Below are 13,349 nucleotides of genomic sequence, written 5' to 3' on the forward strand. Positions count from 1 at the left end.
TCACCTGCCTCCCTCGCTCCTCGTTTCTACTTCTCCCTCCTGCGGTCCAACACTATCCCCCTCCACCCTTTCTCTCCCAACGTCCACTATGCCCCCCTCTCTCGCTCCTCTCCTCCCCCTTATCTCCCGTGGGTGTGAGGACCACCCCAGGCACCTGTAACCCTTTAGTGTCCCGGGCGGTTCTGGAGCTGAGGGCCTGAGCCCGCACCCCTCCTCCACCCCTCCTACGGAGCAGGTATTTCAGCTTCCTTCTTCTGCACGCCACTGCCTGAGCTTGGGCTGGGAGTGGGACAGGTGCTATGGCTGGTGATGAAGCTGGTACTATCGCTGGGGCTGGAGCTTGGTGTGGGATGAAGAAGGGTGCTTTAATGAGATAAAGGTTTAGGATGGGGGAAGTTCTGGGTCTAAGACTAAATGAAACGGGAGCTGGGGGTCTGGGGAAAGAGAAGTGTTGGGTCTAAGGCTAAATGGAACGGGAGCTGGGGGTCTGGGGAAAGAGAAGTTCTGGGTCTAAGGCTAAATGGAACGGGAGTTGGGGGTCTGGGGAAAGAGAAGTTCTGGGTCTAAGGCTAAATGGAACGGGAGTTAGGGGTCTGGGGAAAGACAAGTGTTGGGTCTAAGGCTAAATGGAACGGGAGCTGGGGTCTGGGGAAAGAGAAGTTCTGGGTCTAAGGCTAAATGGAACGGGAGTTGGGGGTCTGGGGAAAGAGAAGTGTTGGGTCTAAGGCTAAATGGAACGGGAGCTGGGGGTGTGGGGAAAGACAAGTGCTGGGGTTGTAGCTGGGATCAGGATGGGGTAAAAAAGAAGACGGTTAAGGTTGAGACAAGGGTGTTAGGGCTGGAGTGGGGTGGGAGCAGGTGGGGTTGAGTGAAGAGAGGTGTAGTTCTTGGAATAGTACATTGATACATTGACCCTCTTGAAAAGAGATGCTGAGTCTTAATGTGACTACCTGGACCGACACAGGATAGATCAACAGACTAAAGGGAATGGTTGGGTTGGGTGTGATGCTGAAATTTGGGTAGGCTTAAAATGGTTGTTTTTGGACTGTGCTAGAATTATGAGCTATTTCATGATCCAGACTTCTTATCGTATACCGTATACCTGAAATGGTGTCCAAGATTTCTCTAGGCTGGTTGATTTAGACCTAGAAGATGATTTTACAATGAATTTATACATAGTTGCATGATATGAAGTCATTGGTTAAGGCTTGTGAGTTGATTATTGTACATACTACCTGAACACATAGTGCATGAGTTATTCTGACAGTAGTGATGTGAGTCTTTCCACGCTAACCCAGTCCCCTTATACAGGTGGATCATTGAACAATGGAAAAACATGGCGACCAGGGCATTTTGATGCACTCAATTCAGGAATTGAATTTGAAATGTTGAACCCCTTCAAAGAAAATACTGGGATATTTTCAAAACCATTCATTCCATTTCAACGGATCATCTGAATTGACTGAATCAAAATGGAAAGGAAAGCCCAACCCTAGAGGAAAGCACGGGTATGAGGATGATGTGCACATAAGCATGCATACATACTTGAGGTCCATATACATGCATCTAAGAATGGGAATGGCTATAACTAACAGTCATTTCTGTAATGCATATGAAGAACCTATCATAGCTCAGAGTATATGATCATTCATTAGCTGATAGGGGTGATGCGTGTTTCGCAAACAGAAATCACTCCGCTTTGTATCTTCCCAAGCATGTCTAATACCTCCTCAGGGAAGGTCCCTTTCTTCCACCCTTACTCCCTAGGCCCTAACACTATCTCCCATTGCTTAACCCTTTGCTTCCCCTCCAAAGAGAGGGGTTACAGATTACCGTTACAGCGGGCATGCAGTTTTCTTCTCCTTTAAGGGAGAAAGATAGAAAAAGATACCTGGATGTGCTTGCAGAATACTCCCTCCTTCCTTCCCCCCTCCCTCCCTCACTCCATCCCACACTCCATCCCTCACTCCTTTACTCTGCTCCTGTGGAGAGAAACAAACTGTTCACCAATCCCTTTTACATTCCTCCTTCCCCTCCTCACTCCGTTTTCCTGATCTCCAACTGGATAGGTTCACAGAATGTTAGCATTTCCCAGCTAGCATTAGCATCATTACAATTGCCTATCCAATCATTTCACATCTGCAGTCATGTGAAGGAGATGAAGGAAAATATGATTTGTAGGAATATTTGGACACTCAAGGTAGAATTTGCATCAAACCACAGATCTAAGACCAGATTGTCCTCCCACAAATCCTAACCTTGCCCGTTAGGCTGGTAAAAACTAATTTGATCCTAGATCAGTGTCTAGGGACAACTTCATACTCTTCCTCTGGTGGCCGGTGCTCCAGGGTGGCAGTGGCACCCCCTGTCTGTGGGACTGACCCCCTGATCCTGCCATGTTATGTTATGTGTGTATGTGTGTGCCACTGTCAAGTGTGTGTGTGTGTGTGTGTGTGTGTGTGTGTGTGTGTGTGTGTGTGTGTGTGTGTGTGTGTGTGTGTGTGTGTGTGTGTGTGTGTGTGTGTGTGTGTGTGTGTGTTGGAGTATTTCATGTATATATGTGTCTTTCTGTATGTATATATGTGTGTTGCATCTATATATATGTGTATCTTTCTGCATGTATGTGTTGCATACTGTATATATGTGTGTCTATCTGAGTGTATATGTATGTTCATGTGTTTCACTTTCTGTGTTAGGCCTGCGTTTTTAGTCTGAAGGTATAATGGAATGTTTGACAAAGGTCCAGACAGACAGACAGACAAACAGACAGACAGACAGACAGACAGACAGACAGATCAGATTCTGAAAGATTAGTCAGATAGTCAGAGACTCTGATAGATTAGCCAGAGAGACAGAGACTCTGATAGATTAGTCAGAGAGACAGAGACTGATAGATTAGTCAGATAGTCAGAGACTGATAGATTAGTAAAATAGTCAGAGACTCTGATAGATTAGTCAGAGAGACAGCAAGACAGACAGACATACAGACAGACAGACAGACTCTGATAGATCAGACAGACAGAGACGCTGATAGATCAGTCAGATAACAGTGAAACTCACAGGGCCAAAGCAGACTGTAACAGATAAAGATAGTGCCCTTATTCAATTGGTCGAAATCAAGCAACATTGCAGATAGAACGAGTACTCCCATTGGAGATCTGTATCACAACTTTGATCTAATTGCTCTGGCATCCACTGTCTGGCCTGATGATCGGTGGTATCTGGGCTCGTGCCGTCATCCTGCATGCCTCTCAAATAAATAGAAGAACCGCTGTGCCTGAACATAATGCCCTTCCCAAGGCAGGACAGTGATAGGCCGAAACTGGTACAAGCCTACACTAGTGGACCAATCAGATGACTGGAAGGGTAGTGGTTTGATATTAGTTACTATGGTTACTAACATGGATGTTCCCCTCAGTTGATCCTATGGAATTGTTAAAGCATCATTGATGTTAAGCGTCAATGGTGGCACTAGTTTGGTGCTGTGTCCCAGTTATGTGTTTTCTCTGTGTGTGTGTGTGTGTGTGTGTGTGTGTGTGTGTGTGTGTGTGTGTGTGTGTGATAATGGGCTTCAAATATGACAGACAAACAGACAGGTAGCTAGGAGTGTGTATGTTGGGGAGGTTATAGATATGACAGACAAATAGACAGGTAGCTAGGAGTGTGTATGTTGGGGAGGTTATAGATATGACAGACAAACAGACAGGTAGCTAGTGTGTATGTTGGGGAGGTTGAAGATATGACAGACAAACAGACAGGTAGCTAGGAGTGTGTATGTTGGGGAGGTTATAGATATGACAGACAAACGGACAGGTAGCTAGGAGTATGTATGTTGGGGAGGTTGAAGATATGACAGACAAACAGACAGGTAGCTAGGAGTGTGTATGTTGGGAGGTTATAGATATGACAGACAAATAGACAGGTAGCTAGAGTGTGTATGTTGGGGAGGTTGAAGATATGACAGACAAACAGACAGGTAGCTAGGAGTGTGTATGTTGGGGAGGTTATAGATATGACAGACAAATAGACAGGTAGCTAGGAGTGTGTATGTTGGGGAGGTTATAGATATGACAGACAAACAGACAGGTAGCTAGGAGTGTGTATGTTGGGGAGGTTATAGATATGACAGACAAACAGACAGGTAGCTAGGAGTGTGTATGTTGGGGAGGTTATAGATATGACAGACAAATAGACAGGTAGCTAGGAGTGTGTATGTTGGGGAGGTTGAAGATATGACAGACAAACAGACAGGTAGCTAGGAGTGTGTATGTTGGGGAGGTTGAAGATATGACAGACAAATAGACAGGTAGCTAGGAGTGTGTATGTTGGGGAGGTTGAAAATATGACAGACAAACAGACAGGTAGCTAGGAGTGTGTATGTTGGGGAGGTTGAAGATATGACAGACAAACAGACAGGTAGCTAGGAGTGTGTATGTTGGGGAGGTTGAAGATATGACAGACAAACAGACAGGTAGATAGGAGTGTGTATGTTGGGGAGCTTGAAGATATGACAGACAAACATACAGGTAGCTAGGAGTGTGTATGTCGGGGAGGTTGAAGATATGACAGACAAACAGACAGTTAGCTAGGAGTGTGTATGTTGGGGAGGTTGAAAATATGTGTGTATGTTTGGGAGGTTGAAAATATGTGTGTATGTGAGAGGGGAAGGATCTAACAAAACACAGGCCTTGCACTCTTTTTTTCTGTTTCTCTGTCTCTCATATGGATGTTTTTCCTCCTTCAAACCCGTCCTTTTCCCTTTGTCACATTTTCTCTCCTTCTCTGTCTCTCTCTCTCTCTCTCTCTCTCTCTCTCTCTCTCTCCTCTCTCTCTCTCCTCTGTCTCTCTGTCTCTGACCCTCTCTCTCTCTCTCTCTCTCTCTCTCTCTCTCCTCTGTCTCTCTGTCTCTGACCCTCTCTGATCTCTCCGTTCCGGACCAACAGGAGCAGTAGCGGGTAAAGTTGTGTTCTCTCTCTTTCTCTTCTGCTGCACTCTGACTGCTTGTCCTTCCGATCACATGGCTTTCCTCTCTTTCTTTTTTAAATCTGTCCGTCCTCACTGTCGCCCACGTGTCTTTATCTCTTTCTCTCTCACTGTCGCCCAAGTGTCTTTATCTCTCTCTTTCTCTCTCTCTCTGTCGTTCACCCTGCTCTCTCTGTGGAACAGCTCTGACTAACATACGACTCAAGTGAATTCAACATGAATCAAATGTGAATCGTTCATGTGTGAGTCTGGACCAAGTCTAAAGCAACTCATAAGTGACTCAGAACAGACCATGAGAATGAAGAGATCAGAGGACGCAGAGTAATAGGTGAACCAAGTGAATCAAGTGAAGAGAAGGTGGAAGTGTGATAGATACAGCAGCAGTAATAGCAACAGGTACTGGGGGCTGGTCATGCTGGCGCTAGAGAGCAGATGGAGACAACGGAGAGAGGCAGTGAGTCCTAGGAAATACTGCTCATGGAGATCAGGCATACACATACGCATCCATGCAAACAAACACTCACACACACTCTATCGCAGGCAGATTTTGTAAACACACACACATACCTACACACGTGCAGAAACAGATGTGTAAACACACACACATACCTACACACGTGCAGAAACAGATGTGTAAACACACACACATACCTACACACGTGCAGAAACAGATGTGTAAACACACACACATACCTACACACGTGCAGAAACAGATGTGTAAACACACACACACACACACACACACACACACACACACACACACACACACACACACACACACAGTCAGCCACCAGTAAGTATCCTTACATCTGGTGTAACAGCTGCAGCTACAGCAGGAGGTTCTAGAAGACCCCAGGCATGACCCCTGACCTTGGAGAGGTCACAGCTGACTTTTTACCCCCTGAGGCTGAGTAGGGAAGACCCAGGGAGAAATCTGGAGTCATTTCTCACTGAGATGCAAGTTAGTTAGTTTGTTAGTTAGTCAGCTAGTCACCTAGTTATCTTATATGCAATTGGGACAGGGTTACCTCCACCAACCAGGTGCTAGGGCTAGTCTCTCTTCTCTCTATGACCAGATACTCAGAGAGAATCCTGTCCACTCCCACACATGTTAGTATGTCCACAGTCTCCCCTCTAAAAAAAAAAGAAAGAGGTTTGGCTTGGCATTTCAGTCCAGAAATGCCTGCACAATATGTTTGTCTTTGCCAAAGACCAAGACACAATGTCATGCTGTTTGGGCTATGCTATGAAACCAGCTTCGGGAGGGGAATGGTAAAGCTAGTGTCTCTGTGTAGAAAAGTTCCCCATTCCTCGAGCTATCAATGGAGAACAAGGTTTCAATACAGCATGGGAAGCTATAGGTTTCAAAGCAGCATGAGTAGACTGCACTGTTTCAGTCTTTCAGTGCATGTGTCCGTGGGTTCAGCCACCTTGCTTAGTGTTGGATGATGCATTGCACAGTGCTGGAGTTGTTGAGAGTAGTTTGAATGGAACAATCCATCTTTATATAGCATGTAACAGCATACAGAAAGCTGAAAGTACAGTGCGACTTAACCTTGTAGAAGTAGTCTGTCATAATACAGCATGCTTTGTCAACTAACCCTGTCTGAGTTCCTGTCAGTGAGCGAACTCAGCAGCTACCTTCTATGAATGCTCTCCTACTACTTCTTCTCTCTTCTATTTGAACCAAGAGGGGCTACGCCAGCTTCCTCCATGTGCCGCCCCTTCCCTCTCTGACTGTTTGTGTGTTTGTGTGTGTGTGTCTGTGCGTGTGTGTGTGTGTGTGTGTGTGTGTGTGTGTGTGTGTGTGTGTGTGTGTGTGTGTGTGTGTGTGTGTGTGTGTGTGTGTGTGTGTGTGTGTGTGTGTGTGTGTGTGTGTGTGTGTGTGTGTGTGCGTGTGCGTGTGTGTGCGTGTGTGTGTGCGTGTGTATGTGTGTGAATCAGGGGAAGCAGTAAGGGGAAAGACATCAGCACAATCAAGTCTCTGAGGGTTCTGAGAGTGTTGCGACCTCTGAAGACTATCAAGCGTCTTCCAAAGCTCAAGGTCCGTTCAACTCTCACCACATTTATTACTGTCTGTTAACAACCACATCCACCATTCTGATAAACATTTCTCCCAGGTAGGACCTTACAGTGTCCAGGCTGTTGGACCTCTTATTTGTCTCATCGTCAACCTCTATTTAAATCTGCCCCAGTCACGTACAGATGGGCTGTGTGCCTTTGTTTGACTGTGTATCTCTGTGTCTCCAGGCTGTGTCTGACTGTGTTGTTGTGTATCTCTGTGTCTCCAGGCTGTGTGCCTTTGTTTGACTGTGCATCTCAGTGTCTCCAGGCTGTGTCTGACTGTGTTGTTGGGTATCTCTGTGTCTCCAGGCTATGTCTGACTGTGTTGTTGTGTATCTCTGTGTCTCCAGGCTGTGTGCCTTTGTTTGACTGTGTATCTCAGTGTCTCCAGGCTGTGTTTGATTGTGTATCTCTGTGTCTCCAGGCTGTGTTTGATTGTGTATTTCTGTGTCTCCAGGCTGTGTTTGACTGTGTATCTCTGTGTCTCCAGGCTGTGTTTGATTGTGTATCTCTGTATCTCCAGGCTGTGTTTGATTGTGTATTTCTGTGTCTCCAGGCTGTGTTTGATTGTGTATCTCTGTGTCTCCAGGCTGTGTTTGACTGTGTATCTCTGTGTCTCCAGGCTGTGTTTGATTGTGTATCTCTGTATCTCCAGGCTGTGTTTGATTGTGTATTTCTGTGTCTCCAGGCTGTGTCTGACTGTGTTGTTGTGTATCTCTGTCTCCAGGCTGTGTCTGACTGTGTTGTTGTGTATCTCAGTGTCTCCAGGCTGTGTCTGACTGTGTTGTTGTGTATCTCTGTCTCCAGGCTGTGTCTGACTGTGTTGTTGTGTATCTCTGTCTCCAGGCTGTGTCTGACTGTGTTGTTGTGTATCTCTGTGTCTCCAGGCTGTGTCTGACTGTGTTGTTGTGTATCTCTGTGTCTCCAGGCTGTGTATCTCTGTCTCCAGGCTGTGTCTGACTGTGTTGTTGTGTATCTCTGTGTCTCCAGGCTGTGTCTGACTGTGTTGTTGTGTATCTCTGTGTCTCCAGGCTGTGTCTGACTGTGTTGTTGTGTATCTCTGTGTCTCCAGGCTGTGTCTGACTGTGTTGTTGTGTATCTCTGTGTCTCCAGGCTGTGTCTGACTGTGTTGTTGTGTATCTCTGTGTATCCAGGCTGTGTCTGACTGTGTTGTTGTGTATCTCTGTGTCTCCAGGCTGTGTCTGACTGTGTTGTTGTGTATCTCTGTGTCTCCAGGCTTTGTTTGACTGTGTTGTTGTGTATCTCTGTGTCTCCAGGCTGTGTGCCTTTGTTTGACTGTGTTGTTGTGTATCTCTGTGTCTCCAGGCTGTGTCTGACTGTGTTGTTGTGTATCTCTGTGTCTCCAAGCTGTGTCTGACTGTGTTGTGTGTATCTCTGTGTCTCCAGGCTGTGTCTGACTGTGTTGTTGGGTATCTCTGTGTCTCCAGGCTATGTCTGACTGTGTTGTTGTGTATCTCAGTGTCTCCAGGCTGTGTCTGACTGTGTTGTTGTGTATCTCTGTCTCCAGGCTGTGTCTGACTGTGTTGTTGTGTATCTCTGTCTCCAGGCTGTGTCTGACTGTGTTGTTGTGTATCTCTGTCTCCAGGCTGTGTCTGACTGTGTTGTTGTGTATCTCTGTGTCTCCAGGCTGTGTCTGACTGTGTTGTTGTGTATCTCTGTGTCTCCAGGCTGTGTATCTCTGTCTCCAGGCTGTGTCTGACTGTGTTGTTGTGTATCTCTGTGTCTCCAGGCTGTGTCTGACTGTTGTTGTGTATCTCTGTGTCTCCAGGCTGTGTCTGACTGTGTTGTTGTGTATCTCTGTCTCCAGGCTGTGTCTGACTGTGTTGTTGTGTATCTCTGTGTCTCCAGGCTGTGTCTGACTGTGTTGTTGTGTATCTCTGTGTCTCCAGGCTGTGTCTGACTGTGTTGTTGTGTATCTCTGTGTCTCCAGGCTGTGTCTGTCTGTGTTGTTGTGTATCTCTGTGTCTCCAGGCTTTGTTTGACTGTGTTGTTGTGTATCTCTGTGTCTCCAGGCTGTGTGCCTTTGTTTGACTGTGTTGTTGTGTATCTATGTGTCTCCAGGCTGTGTCTGACTGTGTTGTTGTGTATCTCTGTGTCTCCAAGCTGTGTCTGACTGTGTTGTGTGTATCTCTGTGTCTCCAGGCTGTGTCTGACTGTGTTGTTGGGTATCTCTGTGTCTCCAGGCTATGTCTGACTGTGTTGTTGTGTATCTCTGTGTCTCCAGGCTGTGTGCCTTTGTTTGACTGTGCATCTCAGTGTCTCCAGGCTGTGTCTGACTGTGTTGTTGGGTATCTCTGTGTCTCCAGGCTATGTCTGACTGTGTTGTTGTGTATCTTGTGTCTCCAGGCTGTGTGCCTTTGTTTGACTGTGTATCTCTGTGTCTCCAGGCTGTGTTTGATTGTGTATCTCTGTGTCTCCAGGCTGTGTTTGATTGTGTATTTCTGTGTCTCCAGGCTGTGTTTGACTGTGTATCTCTGTGTCTCCAGGCTGTGTTTGATTGTGTATCTCTGTATCTCCAGGCTGTGTTTGATTGTGTATTTCTGTGTCTCCAGGCTGTGTTTGATTGTGTATCTCTGTGTCTCCAGGCTGTGTTTGACTGTGTATCTCTGTGTCTCCAGGCTGTGTTTGATTGTGTATCTCTGTATCTCCAGGCTGTGTTTGATTGTGTATTTCTGTGTCTCCAGGCTGTGTTTGATTGTGTATCTCTGTGTCTCCAGGCTGTGTTTGACTGTGTATCTCTGTGTCTCCAGGCTGTGTTTGATTGTGTATCTCTGTATCTCCAGGCTGTGTTTGATTGTGTATTTCTGTGTCTCCAGGCTGTGTCTGACTGTGTTGTTGTGTATCTCTGTCTCCAGGCTGTGTCTGACTGTGTTGTTGTGTATCTCAGTGTCTCCAGGCTGTGTCTGACTGTGTTGTTGTGTATCTCAGTGTCTCCAGGCTGTGTCTGACTGTGTTGTTGTGTATCTCTGTCTCCAGGCTGTGTCTGACTGTGTTGTTGTGTATCTCTGTCTCCAGGCTGTGTCTGACTGTGTTGTTGTGTATCTCTGTCTCCAGGCTGTGTCTGACTGTGTTGTTGTGTATCTCTGTGTCTCCAGGCTGTGTCTGACTGTGTTGTTGTGTATCTCTGTGTCTCCAGGCTGTGTATCTCTGTCTCCAGGCTGTGTCTGACTGTGTTGTTGTGTATCTCTGTGTCTCCAGGCTGTGTCTGACTGTGTTGTTGTGTATCTCTGTGTCTCCAGGCTGTGTCTGACTGTGTTGTTGTGTATCTCTGTCTCCAGGCTGTGTCTGACTGTGTTGTTGTGTATCTCTGTGTCTCCAGGCTGTGTCTGACTGTGTTGTTGTGTATCTCTGTGTCTCCAGGCTGTGTCTGACTGTGTTGTTGTGTATCTCTGTGTCTCCAGGCTGTGTCTGACTGTGTTGTTGTGTATCTCTGTGTCTCCAGGCTTTGTTTGACTGTGTTGTTGTGTATCTCTGTGTCTCCAGGCTGTGTGCCTTTGTTTGACTGTGTTGTTGTGTATCTCTGTGTCTCCAGGCTGTGTCTGACTGTGTTGTTGTGTATCTCTGTGTCTCCAGGCTGTGTCTGACTGTGTTGTGTGTATCTCTGTGTCTCCAGGCTGTGTCTGACTGTGTTGTTGTGTATCTCTGTGTCTCCAGGCTGTGTGCCTTTGTTTGACTGTGCATCTCAGTGTCTCCAGGCTGTGTCTGACTGTGTTGTTGGGTATCTCTGTGTCTCCAGGCTATGTCTGACTGTGTTGTTGTGTATCTTTGTGTCTCCAGGCTGTGTGCCTTTGTTTGACTGTGTATCTCTGTGTCTCCAGGCTGTGTTTGATTGTGTATCTCTGTGTCTCCAGGCTGTGTTTGATTGTGTATTTCTGTGTCTCCAGGCTGTGTTTGACTGTGTATCTCTGTGTCTCCAGGCTGTGTTTGATTGTGTATCTCTGTATCTCCAGGCTGTGTTTGATTGTGTATTTCTGTGTCTCCAGGCTGTGTTTGATTGTGTATCTCTGTGTCTCCAGGCTGTGTTTGACTGTGTATCTCTGTGTCTCCAGGCTGTGTTTGATTGTGTATCTCTGTATCTCCAGGCTGTGTTTGATTGTGTATTTCTGTGTCTCCAGGCTGTGTCTGACTGTGTTGTTGTGTATCTCTGTCTCCAGGCTGTGTCTGACTGTGTTGTTGTGTATCTCTGTCTCCAGGCTGTGTCTGACTGTGTTGTTGTGTATCTCTGTCTCCAGGCTGTGTCTGACTGTGTTGTTGTGTATCTCTGTGTCTCCAGGCTGTGTCTGACTGTGTTGTTGTGTATCTCTGTGTCTCTGTGTCTCCAGGCTGTGTATCTCTGTCTCCAGGCTGTGTCTGACTGTGTTGTTGTGTATCTCTGTGTCTCCAGGCTGTGTCTGACTGTGTTGTTGTGTATCTCTGTGTCTCCAGGCTGTGTCTGACTGTGTTGTTGTGTATCTCTGTGTCTCCAGGCTGTGTCTGACTGTGTTGTTGTGTATCTTTGTCTCCAGGCTGTGTCTGACTGTGTTGTTGTGTATCTCTGTGTCTCCAGGCTGTGTCTGACTGTGTTGTTGTGTATCTCTGTGTCTCCAGGCTGTGTATCTCTGTCTCCAGGCTGTGTCTGACTGTGTTGTTGTGTATCTCTGTGTCTCCAGGCTGTGTCTGACTGTGTTGTTGTGTATCTCTGTGTCTCCAGGCTGTGTCTGACTGTGTTGTTGTGTATCTCTGTCTCCAGGCTGTGTCTGACTGTGTTGTTGTGTATCTCTGTGTCTCCAGGCTGTGTCTGACTGTGTTGTTGTGTATCTCTGTGTCTCCAGGCTGTGTCTGACTGTGTTGTTGTGTATCTCTGTGTCTCCAGGCTGTGTCTGACTGTGTTGTTGTGTATCTCTGTGTCTCCAGGCTTTGTTTGACTGTGTTGTTGTGTATCTCTGTGTCTCCAGGCTGTGTGCCTTTGTTTGACTGTGTTGTTGTGTATCTCTGTGTCTCCAGGCTGTGTCTGACTGTGTTGTTGTGTATCTCTGTGTCTCCAGGCTGTGTCTGACTGTGTTGTGTGTATCTCTGTGTCTCCAGGCTGTGTCTGACTGTGTTGTTGTGTATCTCTGTGTCTCCAGGCTGTGTATCTCTGTCTCCAGGCTGTGTCTGACTGTGTTGTGTGTATCTCTGTGTCTCCAGGCTGTGTCTGACTGTGTTGTTGGGTATCTCTGTGTCTCCAGGCTATGTCTGACTGTGTTGTTGTGTATCTCAGTGTCTCCAGGCTGTGTCTGACTGTGTTGTTGTGTATCTCTGTCTCCAGGCTGTGTCTGACTGTGTTGTTGTGTATCTCTGTCTCCAGGCTGTGTCTGACTGTGTTGTTGTGTATCTCTGTCTCCAGGCTGTGTCTGACTGTGTTGTTGTGTATCTCTGTGTCTCCAGGCTGTGTCTGACTGTGTTGTTGTGTATCTCTGTGTCTCCAGGCTGTGTATCTCTGTCTCCAGGCTGTGTCTGACTGTGTTGTTGTGTATCTCTGTGTCTCCAGGCTGTGTCTGACTGTGTTGTTGTGTATCTCTGTGTCTCCAGGCTGTGTCTGACTGTGTTGTTGTGTATCTCTGTCTCCAGGCTGTGTCTGACTGTGTTGTTGTGTATCTCTGTGTATCCAGGCTGTGTCTGACTGTGTTGTTGTGTATCTCTGTGTCTCCAGGCTGTGTCTGACTGTGTTGTTGTGTATCTCTGTGTCTCCAGGCTTTGTTTGACTGTGTTGTTGTGTATCTCTGTGTCTCCAGGCTGTGTATCTCTGTCTCCAGGCTGTGTCTGACTGTGTTGTTGTGTATCTCTGTGTCTCCAGGCTGTGTCTGACTGTGTTGTTGTGTATCTCTGTGTCTCCAGGCTGTGTCTGACTGTGTTGTTGTGTATTGTGTATCTCTGTCTCCAGGCTGTGTCTGACTGTGTTGTTGTGTATCTCTGTGTATCCAGGCTGTGTCTGACTGTGTTGTTGTGTATCTCTGTGTCTCCAGGCTGTGTCTGACTGTGTTGTTGTGTATCTCTGTGTCTCCAGGCTTTGTTTGACTGTGTTGTTGTGTATCTCTGTGTCTCCAGGCTGTGTGCCTTTGTTTGACTGTGTTGTTGTGTATCTCAGTGTCTCCAGGCTGTGTCTGACTGTGTTGTTGTGTATCTCTGTCTCCAGGCTGTGTCTGACTGTGTTGTTGTGTATCTCTGTCTCCAGGCTGTGTCTGACTGTGTTGTTGTGTATCTCTGTCTCCAGGCTGTGTCTGACTGTGTTGTTGTGTATCTCTGTGTCTCCAGGCTGTGTC

At 46.8% G+C, this 13,349-nt stretch overlaps 1 pseudogene; it reads left to right on the forward strand.

The window, feature by feature from the left end:
- Window positions 1-13,349, forward strand: part of LOC115126624 (voltage-dependent P/Q-type calcium channel subunit alpha-1A-like) — a 340,470-nt pseudogene that overhangs the window by 257,686 nt on the left and 69,435 nt on the right.

This window comes from Oncorhynchus nerka, linkage group LG26 (genome assembly GCF_034236695.1).
Source record: "Oncorhynchus nerka isolate Pitt River linkage group LG26, Oner_Uvic_2.0, whole genome shotgun sequence".
Classification (NCBI taxonomy): domain Eukaryota; kingdom Metazoa; phylum Chordata; class Actinopteri; order Salmoniformes; family Salmonidae; genus Oncorhynchus; species Oncorhynchus nerka.